The 14,412-nt window shown below is 48.8% G+C and overlaps 1 long non-coding RNA gene across 1 annotated transcript in view; it reads left to right on the top strand.

Annotated features, from left to right (window-relative positions):
- The first annotated feature begins 9,608 nt into the window (after positions 1-9,608).
- Positions 9,609-14,412, top strand: part of LOC116958871 — a 28,173-nt gene continuing 23,369 nt past the window's right edge. Inside the window, exon 1 of the long non-coding RNA XR_004405510.2 lies at positions 9,609-9,697. This is a non-coding gene — a long non-coding RNA (uncharacterized LOC116958871). The remainder of the gene's footprint in view (positions 9,698-14,412) is intronic.

Raw genomic sequence — 14,412 nt, 5'->3', positions numbered from 1 at the left:
TTCCTGTTTTATATTTGCATTGAAGATGCTCTGCAAGTCGGGGAACCTGTATAACCTGATCCTATTTAAAAGGTTTCTCTGTTACAAAAGGCGATTTCCTCTCTTTGTGTCTGTCCTTGTGCACCGGCCACAACTTGCTTGGGAAATAAACGTACGCATGTGGCTGCTTTGCCTGTTTGAGGAACCTGGCAAGAGCCCATCTCCCAGTGTGGTGGAGGATGCTGAGTGCAGAAAGTGATTAAATGTTTGTCTAGCAAGCAGAACAGTGTGTTTAGCTGCCTGGAGGAAAAGCAGGCTTGTGGGACTCGAGCTAAGCTCATTCATTTTCTGATCCCTGAACTAATCTAACTGAAAAAACGAAATACAAAATGAGAGCAATTCTGCAGTGTCTGCAACTCTCCCTAATTGGCAAAGTCCAGGCAAGAGGCCCCAGGTGTTAAAAGAAGCCCCTGAGAAAAGAAACGAGGCTTCCTGCGGAGGCCTGGGGGGCACCCAGATCTTGAGGCAAACCCGATCTGTGGGGCAGGGACCTGGGTTTGGGCTCCTCTGGGAAGGGGACGGGGGAGGCTCCGGTCCCCATATCCCATCCTGGGGGTACCGAGGGGCACAGCAGGCCCCCCCTCCCCCCTGCAGCCAGGAGCTGTTTAGATGTTGGCCCTTATCCAAGAGGCACCGCTATCGGGTTTGTGCTCCTGCAGCACTCCGCTGCCGTGGGGAGAGGTGGGGAAACGCTTTGCTGCTGGTGAGCGCGGCAGCACGCCGGAGAGCCTCGTTCGCATGCCGGGCAGGTCAGCTCCGGCGCCGAAGTTGTAGTTGTCGTTCCCCTCCTCCTCCTCCGTTTATCTCTGGTACCCACCTGTTGCAAGTTTGATCAAAAAAAAAATTAAAAAAAAAAAAAAAAGGGGGGGGGGAGAGGGGAGGAGATGAGGTTTTCCACGCCCAGAAAAAAGGGAGTGCAGACCCCCCCGTTGGGGGTCCCATCAGCAAATATTGAGCGTGGCCAGGGATTAAGAGCCCTTGGGTAGACTTCTTGGGCAAGAAATGCCAGGCTGAGAGCCTAGTATCACATTAAGGACACTTGTCAGTGTGTAGTAACTGTAGTAACCAACTACACAAAAATAAACATGTTGCTAAATTGCTCATAAATCTTACCCTGACTATGGGGTCTGTTGGGTTCCCGTTCAAGCCTTAGGCTGAAGGGGGAGAAAGGCAGCAGGATCCTTGCTTCCCCTCAGGAGCAGCCAGCGGGTCTGTGTTGAGCCTTCCTAAAGGTGACTCTCCACCCGGAGGTGACGGCATTCAAATCTCCTCTCCACCTGGAGGGGATTGCTTTGCACCTCAGTTGAGGAAGGCATTTCCAGCATCTGAAATAATGGGAAATCTCTGAGATCTGTGGAAGAGGCTAAAGGAAGGATAAATGCAACTACTGAAATTGCCTCCTGCTAATGCAGTGCCGGCAATATTTCAGCCAGTCAGTTATGAGAAATTATTATGGAGATACTCAGTTCTGACCAAGTGGAATTTATCGGAGTCAGCCCTGCTGCTGTCCATCAGCAACGGGGAAAAATTATGTTGTGCACTGGGAGAGGAATTTGCAAACTCCTGTACAAAATGAGTAATTAAGGGTAAATTAATTGGAGACGCACCATGCTTATTTTGGGAACGGCAGAGCGAACAGCACAGCGTTTAGTTCATTTGGTTGTGTTAGATAAAATGCTATCTTTCATATGTCGGCATTTACTGGTATATCCTTCACTTTTAGAAATACTCATGACTTTTGTAGTCATGCTTCATTTTTGTGTTGCAGCAGTATTACTGGGAAGAGAAATAGCGGTGCAGATGTCAGGTTTCTTCTTGAGCACCATCCCTGTGTTTCTCCAGGTCTTGGGAGTAATTAGGGCCAAAGACCTGCATGATTTACTGCAGCCTGGTTGGGTTACTCGAGGGTGAGATGTCTGCATGCAGCGCTCCTCGCCGCCGCCGCCGCCGCGTCAGGAGCCTCCTGCATGTGCTTTGGAGCCGTCCCTTTAGGGACGTGCCCCTCCTACCATGTGAGCCCCCCAGGCTGCCACTTTCTGCAGGGAAAGCTTGGATTAGCCTTTTTCCCAAGCCTGTCTCTTCACCCTCGGCGCATCATTTCTCCCCGTGTGTCCTGAAGCAAGCCCAGAAGGGTCGGACCCCTCTTGGAGACACACCGCCCTCGGATCTGGGCAACCAGCCGGTGCTTGCGGGAACACGGGCAGCCGGCTCAAGGCAGACAACCTTTCCAAGGGCTGTATTAGAACTGCCTTTATCTTGTGCTGGAAAATTTGACCCTTCCACTTTGCTTCTCCAGGAGCTGCTGCCAGCCCGTGGACGGGTGTCCTCTCCCACCGCCCCTCCGCTCCTGTCACCGGCGGTACAGAGAGGAGACTTAAATGGCACGGGGAAGATGTTCTTCCTTTTCCACACTTGTGGGAGATGGATTAAAATGATTGTTGCTTTTTTTTTTTTTTTTTTTTTTTTTTTCCTCTAATAGAGAACTGTAATTAAATGTCCCTTTCCTTAATGTCTCCTATGGTAATTTGAGACAACTGATTAAAGGCTCAATGACTGTTGATGCTGCATAGTACTGCCTCCTCCTGCCCAGCACCCTGAGCAAGGTCAGGGGCCTCTTGTGTGAGATGCTGCACTAATATACAGCAAGATGTTACTCTCACTTTAATGACCTTCTCGATAGGCAGCTGTGATCTGTGAACTCCCAAAGGAGGATTTTTTTTTTTTTTTTTAGAGAGATGTTCCCTGAAAAACAGGAATGAGAAGAATAACATATTTATCTTTGATTGCTTTTAAAGAGGAAAGGTAGGTCACTGAAAATATTACACATGCCTTTGTCAGTCCATGCTGAGGCATGTTGATGGGATGGACCAAAAGAGAAGCAGCTTTGCTCAGTGAAACTACTGCTCAGTAGGAAATTTCCTATATGAATATCTCCCCAAGTAAGGGCAGCAGCACAGAGATGAAGTGTCAACATGAAGCTTCAGCTGTGGAAAGGAAAATATATTAGAGGTCTGAGGAGAAAATTAAATGTAATTCAGCATGCTTTAACAAGCATACTTTGCTAGGACTTCCACCGCTCAGTCAGACTTCCTTTCCTTTGAAAAAATAAAAAATTGCAGTCAATTAAAAATCAAACTGTCCCACGTGTATGAGTTCAAGTGACCGGGTTGGGTTTTTTTAATGTTTACTTCATTCACTTACACTAATTGAAATGCTAGTTATATTGAATGAGTCTTTAAAAATGCCCTGGCCTCACTGTATCTCAGCAAATGTCATGGGAAAAGGACATTTAATTATAGCCTGCTTCAGGGAAAGAAAAAAAAAAAATCAAGATTAAATTAATACTAATGTCTGTTTGAAAAATATAATAAATGTTAGACTGGGTGAGGAAGCATGAACAATCGTCTGCAGCTTTGCAGGATACTGCTTTTGCAAATTCATGGAAAATTAAAAGCCGTTAGCATCTGGAGTACTTTGCCAGAGGAGTTTTAGCCGGAGCTATTCCCCCGCCCTGCTGGAAGTGCCCTGGGCGCCCAGCCCCGCGCTGCCAGCCGGGCGATGCCTGCCCCGGGCCCGGCTAGCGGGAGCCTTCCTCTGAACGGAGCCTCTGGTCAGGGACCAGGGAGGTCGGCTGCTGCGGCGTTGTCTTTTTTGGGGAAGCAGGGGCTCGGCAGAGCTGCTGGGAAGGGGGGTGCTGGGCTGGGAGTCGGCAACTGGGTGTGGGAAGGGGGGATGCAGGGGGGGGATTAAACCCCGGTGAGGGGTGGGCCTGCCGGTTACACGTGGCTCTTAGCCATCAGGGACACAAAGTTGTTCCCTTCGCAAGCACTGAAGCAATAAAACTTGCAGCAACAGCCAGCCTGGAATGCCTGTCAGCCTTTGGATGAGTTTATACAGGAGCTGATATGTAGCCAAAGTGGGAGGACTTTTACTGCCGTTAGCAGATGTTGGTGGCTGCCACTCTAAAAATGAGCTCGGCTGTAAATCAGCTTTTCTACCTCTGCAGGATTATTTTTTCTTCCTCTGGTTTTCACTGTGCTCGGAACGGCGTCAAATTCTTCTCCATTCCCCTCTCCTTCCTCCAACCTCTCTTGTGCCTCGGCCAAGGGCTAAAAATTCCCAGTTTCCAAACACGAGCGTCAAACTTGCAGCAACCCCCGGAGGTTGCCGTGCTCTGGGCACGGGAGCCGCCGGCAGCCCCGGCAGCGGCTGCTCGGCCCCCGCAGGACCAGCCCCACTGCCCCGGGTCACGGAGCCCCGGCCACCGCGCTGCGTGGAGGTGTCCAGGTGTGGGCAGCGGCTGCTTCGCGCGGGCAGGCGGCGGTGGTTGAAGGGGGGGGGGGGCCCTGCCGGGTTAATGATCTGGATGCATCTTAGTGTAAGGGAAAAATTTTAAAACCTTCCTGCCAGCTGAAGAAGCGCATTGCCTGCTCCGCTCTGGCTGCGAACTCTTGCTGTTCCCAAAACTGCTCTGACTGGGTCGCCCCGGGACGCTGCGGTTTAGCCCCGCTGTCTTGAGGGAAGGGCAGATGGACTTGGATAGCGCTGGACGAGGGACTCGGCCGGGCCTGGCTGGGTGCGGCGCTGGCCGCCTGGCTCCTGCGCGCCCCGGGGGTCCCTGAGCTGACGTCCTCAGCCCCCTCCCCGCTGCGAGGAGCCCAGCTGGCCTCGCCCTGCAGTGGGGGGAACCGGGGCTGCCGTCTCCCCCTTTGCTGGGTGAGCCTGACGAAGGGTTTCTTGTTTCTCCTGTAGGCCCGGTCCCCTCTAGTAATCCCTTCAGAGGCGTGAGGAGGGCGGAATTGCCCCCCAGAACCCAGAATAACACCTCATTATACATTCGTATGCTGGGCTGGGACTGCAGGCGTTGCTTCCCACAAGGTAGATAAGCTGGAGATCCCAGACTGAGCCAAATTGCTTTGGGCTCACGGGAGTTTCTGCACAGTATTTTTTCTTTTTTTTTCCCTGAAAAACTTAAACTTGTAACACTCGAGCTGTGGTTTGTTATCTGTTGTTTCCACAGTTGTTATGCTATGACTGGCAGACAGGCTTTTAGACAGGAGACCACGTGGTTACTGGTTTGTAATCTTTAATAATGCTATTTTTGAATTCTAAGAACAGTGATCCAAAATCAATATATATATTTTCCCAGCATAAGCAGGCCTGTGCCAGCCTTGCCCTGTGAATTTGGCTTCCTTCAGTATGTTCAGAAATGTTAGCTTGGGTTTTGTTTTTTTTTTAATATTCTGTCTCATCTTCATTTTACTTTAGAGGTATCACTGTCTGCGTTACCTTCACCTACTATTGGGAACTGGGCCTTTTTGGTTTTGTTGGGACTTTTCCTTCTTTATTTTATTTTTCTTCTCTGCAAGCTCCTGTCCTATGATATGAATTTTCACCCAGTAAGGTAAGACGAATCCCACCCTGGCTTCAGATGATGGTGATCAAGCAGCTCATGTGTAGATACGTGTGTTGTAAAGCTTCCCTTTTTATCTGGTGGAGAAAAACACCCACTTCTAGGATACAACTCACCTCCTCCTGAGCTAGACCTAAGCTAGATCTCTAAACTTGCTGAGATGCTCTGCATCCCAGAGGTGCCTGTTCTCCTCCCTTAACCCATGAGGGACCTTGGACGGGCAGTCCTGAAAGTTGGGGGAGATGAACCCAAACACTAAATCTTAAGATGTTTTCAGCCCTGGAATAAGAGCTCATTATTTGAAACAAACTCTTCAATATTTTGTTTTCCTCTGACATCTAGCTTCAATCTATGATAAAAATTATTTTCCTACCATGCTAGTCTAGTTCAGCAATAAGCACGATTACATTTTCTTTCCAACGCTTTTATCAAAACTCCATCTACCCTCTCACAGAAGTGTTCAATTTATAAGAGGCCCTCATGCTCATGCTGAAGTTTTGCTTGGTGCTTTGGCTTCTTGAGAAATCTGTGTGAGCAGTTCCCCTCCTTTGTACCGAGTCCATCTGCTCCCTGCAGGGATGGACCTTTGGGGTTTCTTTCAAGTTATGTTTCTGTGGGTCCTCACCATGTTCTTGTAAACACGGCAGAGTTGCAGAAGCCCATGTGTACTTCCACACTGGATGGAAACCACCTTGTGCAGATATGCTGGGCTTTGCAAATATTTTCTTGGGTCTTGCAATTCTGGCTCTGCATGCCTGGTCCATGGGGCTGGGATTTGCTCACTCGGTCCACTGTGGGTTTCTGGCCAGGATTTGCAGTTGTGAGCTACAGGAATGGTGAATCCTTACTGGGCTTTTTAGCAGGCTCTTTTCCAGCTTTGTGTTTCTGACAGCCCTTACAATCTAGTCTTAAACTAGGCATTTCACTAGGCTGTGGGTTTGATATAAATCTCCCGTCTCAGACCTCAGAAGCTTCTGTCTTTTTATGAAAGCAATATCCCTCCATTTTTTTTTTTATTTATTTTTTTTTTTTGGTAAGACTGCAGTGTTGTTCTCTCGCTTTCTTTTTTAGTGTCACCCAACAATGAGCTCTTCCCACTTAGCTGTAGACTATTGAGCAAGACTAATCTTTTTGACTGTGAGAAATTATATTTGTTCTAGAGCCATGCTTTGCTTGTCTTCCTTTTGAGCATGTCTTCATAAAAATAAAATCTTGCATGAGCCTTTTTTGATGGTATTTCTGGTGCTAGGCACCTTCCTGTCTCTTATTTTCCAAATTCTTGCAGGCAAGAGACAAGTGCTATAATCCATTATTTAATTTCATATCTTGTTTCTCCTTTACCCTGTCAGCTTTATCCACTTGATGCCTGTGTTCTCAAAGCTCCATGTGTCAGTGGGTAACTTTCCTGTGATAAAGGCAAGAGATGACTTTTTTGAGGAAAAGCAGTGATTTTACTAAGTCCCATTGCCTTGGTCTTGCCTAGGGCATCGAGCTTTGCAGCAGTAATAGACCAGTGGTGTAAATTCTACCCGCAAATCCAGTGTGGCTTTCCTGTGTCTGGTCCCAAACTGCAGCACGGGACTAACTAAGGCAACACTGCCTCTGGGAAAGGAGATGAGCCTATGCCATCTGGAGATATTAGGTGCTTGAGAGGAACAGAAGATTGCTCTTGACTCAAGAACTTCGGATCTGATTCTAAGTTTCCAGAGGTATGGGCACACTGTTGTTTTGAAATGCTCCTTTTTCCACAAACCCATTCTTACCTGGCCTACTGGAAACAATATACTTTGCAATGCTGGTATAGGGTTTATCTCCTAGATGGTTCCTGTGAGATACCCTGATGGGAATACAATAATTCAAGCCTGCAGCTGGATCCTCTGATATACAAAATCCTTAAATGACAAATTAAGCTTTCAGAAACAGGCACAGTGTAATTCCAGAGTAACTGTAGAGCATTTTGTGTACGTGCTGTTCCCCTGCCTGATCACCCATCGTGGGTTATGATGCTTTTTCTTCCCCTCCCCTATCATGTGCAGTGAAAAAATAGAATATTCTGAGCATTTGAACAGATAGTTGCAGTCCTCCTAATCCACAGGAAAGAGATGCTATAATATTTATTACTCTGTCAATAAGGATGCTTGGAGAGGAAAAAAAAGGAGGTCTGAAATACAAACATGGAAAACAAGCAAACTTATATGGATATATGATATATACTCCTCACAAACTAGCAAAGAAGCAGCAAATTGGTATGTCCATGGTCTAGAAACAAGCTGCTACAGTGAAAGCAAGAGGAGCATTACCACCTAAACCCTCACAAAAACTGCAAATCAACATTTTTCTGAGCTGAGCTGCTATAAAAGAGGCACCTCTGCATTCCATTTCTAAATTAATTTATATAAAAGCAAAAAAACCCAACCAACCCCAACCCACACAAGCCAAAACCCTGACAAATATCCAGCCAGCTCCAGTTCACGTTGCAGTGGATATCATTGCTAATATTTCTGTAGAATAACTTGGTGCCAGACTGTTATCCTGATGCTTTTTACTTGAGCTAGAAATGTTCTGCAGCTCCTTTCTTCCCCTCTCCAAGAGCAAGGAGGAGCACTTTCCTCACCTTCCATGATTAATTGTTTTACATCCTGGAAAACAGAAGAGAAGGCAGCAGGTAAGGGGAAAACAGTAATTCCTACGACACCGCAGACAAGGTCATGGATGCAACAGCGGCCAAGTGTTTCCTCACATTTGTTAGCAACAAATCTGAATTTGTTGGTGGCTGCATGTTGGATTAATGCCGAGTCTCGTACTGCGTTAGCAGCGCAGATAATGTGGGGGGGGTTCTGGCAAGGATTTAATGAAAGAAATTCTTGTGATAAACTGAATCTGAAGAGTATCTGCTCACTGTTGCATGGTGAAACACTGAGAATGAAGGATATAGGTACCTCCAACCCAATCGCTGTGAATGTCATTTGATTTTGACCAAGCTCTGAAGGCAGTGATGGCACCGTGGTGGTGGTGTGAGCAGAGATGCCGCTTGGGAGGGCAGAGCTGCCGGTCCAGACACAGCTGGACAGAGGGACACACTGTGCCCATGGGCTCCCACAAGGGATTTGGGGATTTGGCATCAAAGCTCAGGCATCCGCAGTGCTCTGCTCCAGTGGCTGTCCTCTGCCACCGTGGACATCTGCTTGCAGTCCCCAAACTCAACCTCACCCCCTGCTCATGCCCTTGGGGACTGGTGGGGAAAAAGCTGCTGAGGGAAGTGGAGTTGCAGAGATTGGGAACCGATATTGCTGGGGGAGCTGATGCTCCTTCCCTAAGAAAAAGCACAGCTTAGTTCAGTGCTGGGGGCTGCAGATGTCAGAGGCTGGACCCACCTGGCTTTGGTAGGAACGAAGGGTTAATGACCAAGGAGAGAGGAGGAAGAAAACAGTAGAAAAAGGTAAAGCAGGAACAAAAAGTGATGAAAAGACAGAACAGAGAGCAAAGCAGAAGGAAGGTCTCCTCTCCAGCCTCTCCCATGGCCCTGCTGGTGCAGTTCTTGGCCCTGGCTGCGTGGCCATGCTCTGCAGCTGGGCTTGTGCCATGGCTGTCAGGGTGGACACGGCTGCTAAGCTGTCTTCTCTTGGTGGTGACAGCTGAGTGCAGTCAGACGCTTGAGCAAACACAGCGTTTCAGAGTGAGGAAACAGAAAATGCGAACACTGCACGGGCTTTGGGGTGCTTTTTGGAGTCAAGTTGCAGCCCCAACCTGGAGATCTTGGGGCTGGCAGGCGGCTGGCTCCTGGTGACAGCACAGTGCTTCTTGAAAGAGCATCTCAGGCCCTGGCAAGCACAGAGCTCCAGGTCTAGCTCAGTAAATTGATCTATTACTTAGAATTTGAACATCCCGAGTTGAGATCCCCCAAGGCAAATAACCCTCCACTGCTCTCTGGAGCACTAGCCAGGCGCCAGCCAGCTGGCCAGCCGCACTGGCCTTCACCCTGCCCGGTTGCTGTTTGCAAGGGGAGCCCACGGCGGACTGTACGAAACAGCCCCAGCCAAGAGGTTTTCAGCTGTGACTTGAAATGCAGCCAGATGCGTTGGTCGCTGTTGCCAATGAGAGTGACTTCATGACCTGAATCAAGCGGTGCTTGCTTCACGGGGGAGAGCGGGTGCACAGTGGTCCACAGGTCCCGAGCACGTCAGGGTTAGCTGGTGGCAGCGAGGTCTCTTGTTACTAGCTCCTGGACAGCTTGGCAGCCAGCGGGTAAGTCTTCTGCCAAACGATGATCTACAGCTTATTGCAATGCATGCAGTACAGAGTGCTATTGGCTGGGTCTGGCCTTCACAGGGAATGCAAAATGGGTATTTTAAAGGAACTTCACCCCTTGTTCACTCAGCACATCCTCTGGATACAGAGCACGAGTGTATCTATTCTACTCATAGAGTCGATGGAGTTCTATAGGTACACCGGCTATTGGTGTACCTATTCTAGTGAAAAAGTGTGGGATAGGGTCTCTGGTTTGTTTTATAAGGGCATATTCTATGCAAATAGCAAGTGCCACCACTGTATCTACAGTGGCACATCATCAGGTTTTCTTTGCTTATTTGGGTTCTCCAAACATTGCCTGCAGTGGAAGAGAATGCAAATAGTAGGTAGGAAAGGAAAACCAGACTCTGTGAGCCTGAAATGTTTAATAGGAATACTTGTTTTCCCCCACTGTATCTATAAACAATTTTAGCTAAGCCACTGTTTATTTTTGTGCATCTGTAGAGTATCTGTAACTTCTGGAGTGCTCTCTCCCTCTGCACGTATATCAGAAGTTTTAAGTGATTTTAAGCAAGGTGGCCTGTTAGTGAAATACTAAAGCAGTGCTTGAGCAGACTACATTTCATTTGTGTCTTTCGTTTCTCAGTTCTGGACCACCAGCCAACTGTGACTTGGGTTCCAGACAAGCAGCTAGAGAAAACAACCTATTGCAGGCAGCTTCCCCTGCCCTTGTGCTGCAGCTCTTGGAGCAGATGGTCCCAGTAAATGCATTTAAAAACTTTACACATTAGGGTGCAGGGATCCAAGGCACTCGCTCCTCAGGCCGGGCAGTAATCCCTTCTCTGCCATTCCTGCCTGCAACCCTTGAAGGGACTGTGCATGTTTTTAATGTGGATGACTGTGTTGCTGCACTGTGTGTGATGCCACATAACTCACCAGTAGGAATCAATCTGAGCAGCCTAATTCATAGTCATGATTAGCTGAGGTCGTTAAAGTTTCCTTGGTTCTGAAGCTACTATGCTGTGAGCTTTTAGAGGGAAGTTTAAATTCTGCCCTACCTAACCAGGCAATGCTCAGTTTTGTTCAGCCTGAGGTTGGGGGGATGATTTTGTTTTCTTTCATATAAGCTTCATCTTCTCAGTTTTAGAGATAATGTCAGGAAATAAAAAAATGAGCATAGCAAAAGGTGGCAGGCATGTTTTCTGCTGAGACTTGGGCACTGTTGGGAATTGGTGAGGGATGGAGACGCCAAGAAAGGCAGGGCTAGAGAGCTCTTGCAGTTGCAGAGGTGAGGTCGAGGAGGCCGTGGAGTGGTGGGACAAGACCGGGAAGTGGCCTGGCTGGGAGAAAGTGGCAAAAGAGGGATGTGACATTTCCTAGGGGTCACTGGGTGATACTTAGAAACTGAAGGATGTATTGAAGCAGTTCCCAGGCCAAAAAAGAGGCAGGTAAAAATGCCCGAGGACAGGAAAACAGCCATCTTATTCCCCTATTTTTGATGAAGGGGAACAATGCATGTGCTGAAGTCCTGCAGGCTGGAAGGCGGCACATTATGTTTAAGACCAGAGGTAACTTCATTAGAGCTGTTATATTTAGCCTGTCCTATGAAGACTCTTATTTCTATGGAATATTACATAGAAACTGTTACTATGTACAACACACTAGGAAAAATGCATTTTCTGTCCCACAGAGCTCACAATCTGCCTCTGCAAATTAACTTTGCTGACAAAGGTTAAATGGAAAAAGGTAGAATATTTGAATCTGTGAATTATACATGGATGGTAGACTCCTTGGGGTGGGGGAGTTGGTCTAGCTGGGAGATGGAGTCTCCTGTGCTGATGTGATCACACCTCTGAGGTGCTGAAGGCTCCTACGGGCATCAGGTAGCAGAGCTGGACAGGGGTTCCTGCAGAGGGTACCAGTTTTATACAGAAAAGGAGGAGACTTTGGGTAAGGGTGAGGGTGACGACCTCTGCCCAAGCTTTGATGACCTTTTTCAGATGTTGACTGAGATTAAATCCCAGCCTGCCTGGGTGTTACCAGTGGTCAAGCGCAGGAATAGGTCACCAAGGGAGGTGCCCTGTTCCTCCACCCATGGAGCTATACAAAGCCTGACCAAACATCCCTCTCTGGCGACCCTGCCCTGGGCAGGGGGTGGACACACTCTCCAGAGGCCCCTGCCAGCCTCAGCCATCCGCATACTGCAAACCATCCAGTCCCATTGCTCCTCTGGCTTCCTCCTCCTGTTTGAAAGCACAACTAGCACATTGTAGCCCTGTCGTAAAGCTCAAGGAGGATGCCCTGAGCCCCTGAAATGCCAAGGAAAGTGGCAACAGGCTGGCCTAAGGTGTGCGGGGAGGCCAGAGGGTTAATTCTGAGAAGCGCGTGCCTTTGAAACTGGCACTGAAACTCATCTCAGCTCTCTGCTCCCCAGGGAAGGTGTGCAGCTGCTGCTTCCCCTCATGCCCTGGCCCCACACCCCGGGGACGCCCCGGAGCCCCCTCCCTCCCGCCCGGCCTCCACCCAGACCTCAGTCCCCCTCTCCCCAAAGATGGTCTGAAAGTGCTGGGGGGACCCATGGGACAAGCTCCGGGCTCGGGCTGGGGCAGAGCTGGCCCACAGTGACCTGCCCCACAGGAGCTCTGCATCCTTGAGGAAGTGGAGGCACTGAAGTATCCGTGCATCCATCCATCCATCCATCCATCCATCCATCCATCCATCCATCCACCTAAATGAGTGTGCAAGCTGTGCTCTGGGGCAGAGGGAAGAGTCTGAAGGAAGGAGCTGCTCTCCGGGCTCCTCCCACCTCAGGGAAAGGAGTTTCCTGGGAGAAACCACAAGCCCTTTGCAGGCCTCCTGCAGTGGTGATGCTTTGGGGAAGGCCCATGTCCAGGGCTCAGGTAGCTGCTTTCTGCCCACCAGCAGTTTTGGACCGTGAGGTGCCTCCAGGCTTTGTGCAAAAAGCACGGGCTGGGAGACCACCTTCGGCAGGGGCTCAGCAAACCCTGCCGTGCATCACACCTCGCTGGGAAGAGGGCTGTGGGTGGCTTGCTTTTAAAAAGCAAGCAAGCATCGCCTGGAGAAGTGCCAGACAGCTGCAAGCCAAAGCAGCACCCCGGTCTGCTCACCGGAGGAAGGCTGGGTGGGTTGGCAGGTCTTCCTCGTGTCCCGTGGGAGCCGCGCTGGTGTCCCGCCAGCCTCGCTGCGAAGGCGACGCAGGCTGCCCTGGTGTCTCTGAGGGGGGGGCTGGGAAACCTTCAGCATTGACAGGGTCGGGGAGAGGCATGTATGACCCTGAGACTGATTTCTGGGAACAGAGGGCCATGCTTTAGCCAGGTGGAAGCTGCTCCTGTCGCTGGGCTGAGGCAGGAGCGCGCTGAAGGAGGCATCGCTGCTGTTTTGGCAGCACATTGCGGCTTGGTCCGGGCAGCGGGTGGGGAGGAGCCATTCAAGGTGTCAAATGATAGCAAGGAGCTAAGAAAAACTGCATGGAAATTATAAACCTCAGCTATAAATACGCTGTTAAATTGCCATAAACTGCATGCAGTGGTAGCGTAAGACGGTGCAAACAAATGGCCATTCATTCAACTACTGAGCGGGGCTCCTAAACCAAAATTAACATAAAAATGCTCCACCTCAAGAAGCCGGAGTTTTGTCCTCTTGTTTTTCTATTCAGAGCAATTTTACAACGCTGGAATGTACCTCCGCAGCTTTTAGCCCTTGCCCATAATAAAGAGCAGGCATTCTCAGCCTGTGTTAGAACGAGTGGCTGCCTGGTGCTCTGTTCCCAGCAGAATCTGAACACTGGGGAGAGAAACTCCTCCACCAGCAGTGTACCTATAATGATTTCGGATTTTACTTGCTGAAAGGAAGAGGTTTGGAGAATTGGTTGCACTTTGTTTTTCATCTGGTCTGTCACGGTACTGAGACCCCTAACGAAAGGTGAGCCGGAGGAGGAGAGCCGGGTTAGGAGGGGCTCAGGGCTTTATTCCTTGTGGAAGTGGAGCTGTACACCTGGCAGCAGAGCAGCAGCACATTAAGCTGTCACTAGTGATATTGCGTATCCAGCAGTGGGAGATGCCAGAGATTTCTTAGCTGGTAACCTCAAGGCTGGATGACTGATTTTGTTACCCCTCTCAAAAATCTGTCTTTTTTCAGATCTCCCCTAAAATCAGTCAGGTTTTGGTCATTAGTACCTGGAACATGCTACAGACCAGTACAATTCTCTGCTTGCTTTAGTTTAATGCTTTGAATTTTCTATTTCTCTGTTGTAGACTGTGGTCACCTATCTAGTAATTAGATCTTCAAAGCACAGACATTAAACAGAAGCATCCTCACATTCAGTTTCCTACTATATATTTATCCAGTCCACAACTAGTTTGCACAGTGAGTAGGATGCCTGCTTGGCATATTTTATAACAAGAAGCACCTTTTCTGAGAGGAACCTTCTTCAATTGATTTCCAGCAAGTATCTGAATGCACCCAGATTTGATGAGGTCTTGATTTATGTGTGTCGACACTGGGTTAGCTGACAGCTCTGGGCTTTGTGTGGAGAAGACTCGTCCTAAAAATTATTGTTTTAATTTCATTCTCACACTAAAGGTAGTGGATATTAGAAACCAAAGTCTTAATGGCTCATGATAAAATATGGAATAGCAACTACCTATTACATTTGTTATTATCGCTTTCTTCTGTAAATCAATATAATTGAA

The sequence above is a fragment of the Tyto alba genome, unplaced genomic scaffold (genome assembly GCF_018691265.1).
Source record: "Tyto alba isolate M040663 unplaced genomic scaffold, T.alba_DEE_v4.0 Super-Scaffold_29, whole genome shotgun sequence".
In the NCBI taxonomy this organism is placed as follows: domain Eukaryota; kingdom Metazoa; phylum Chordata; class Aves; order Strigiformes; family Tytonidae; genus Tyto; species Tyto alba.
This window is presented reverse-complemented; position numbering and strand designations above follow the sequence as displayed.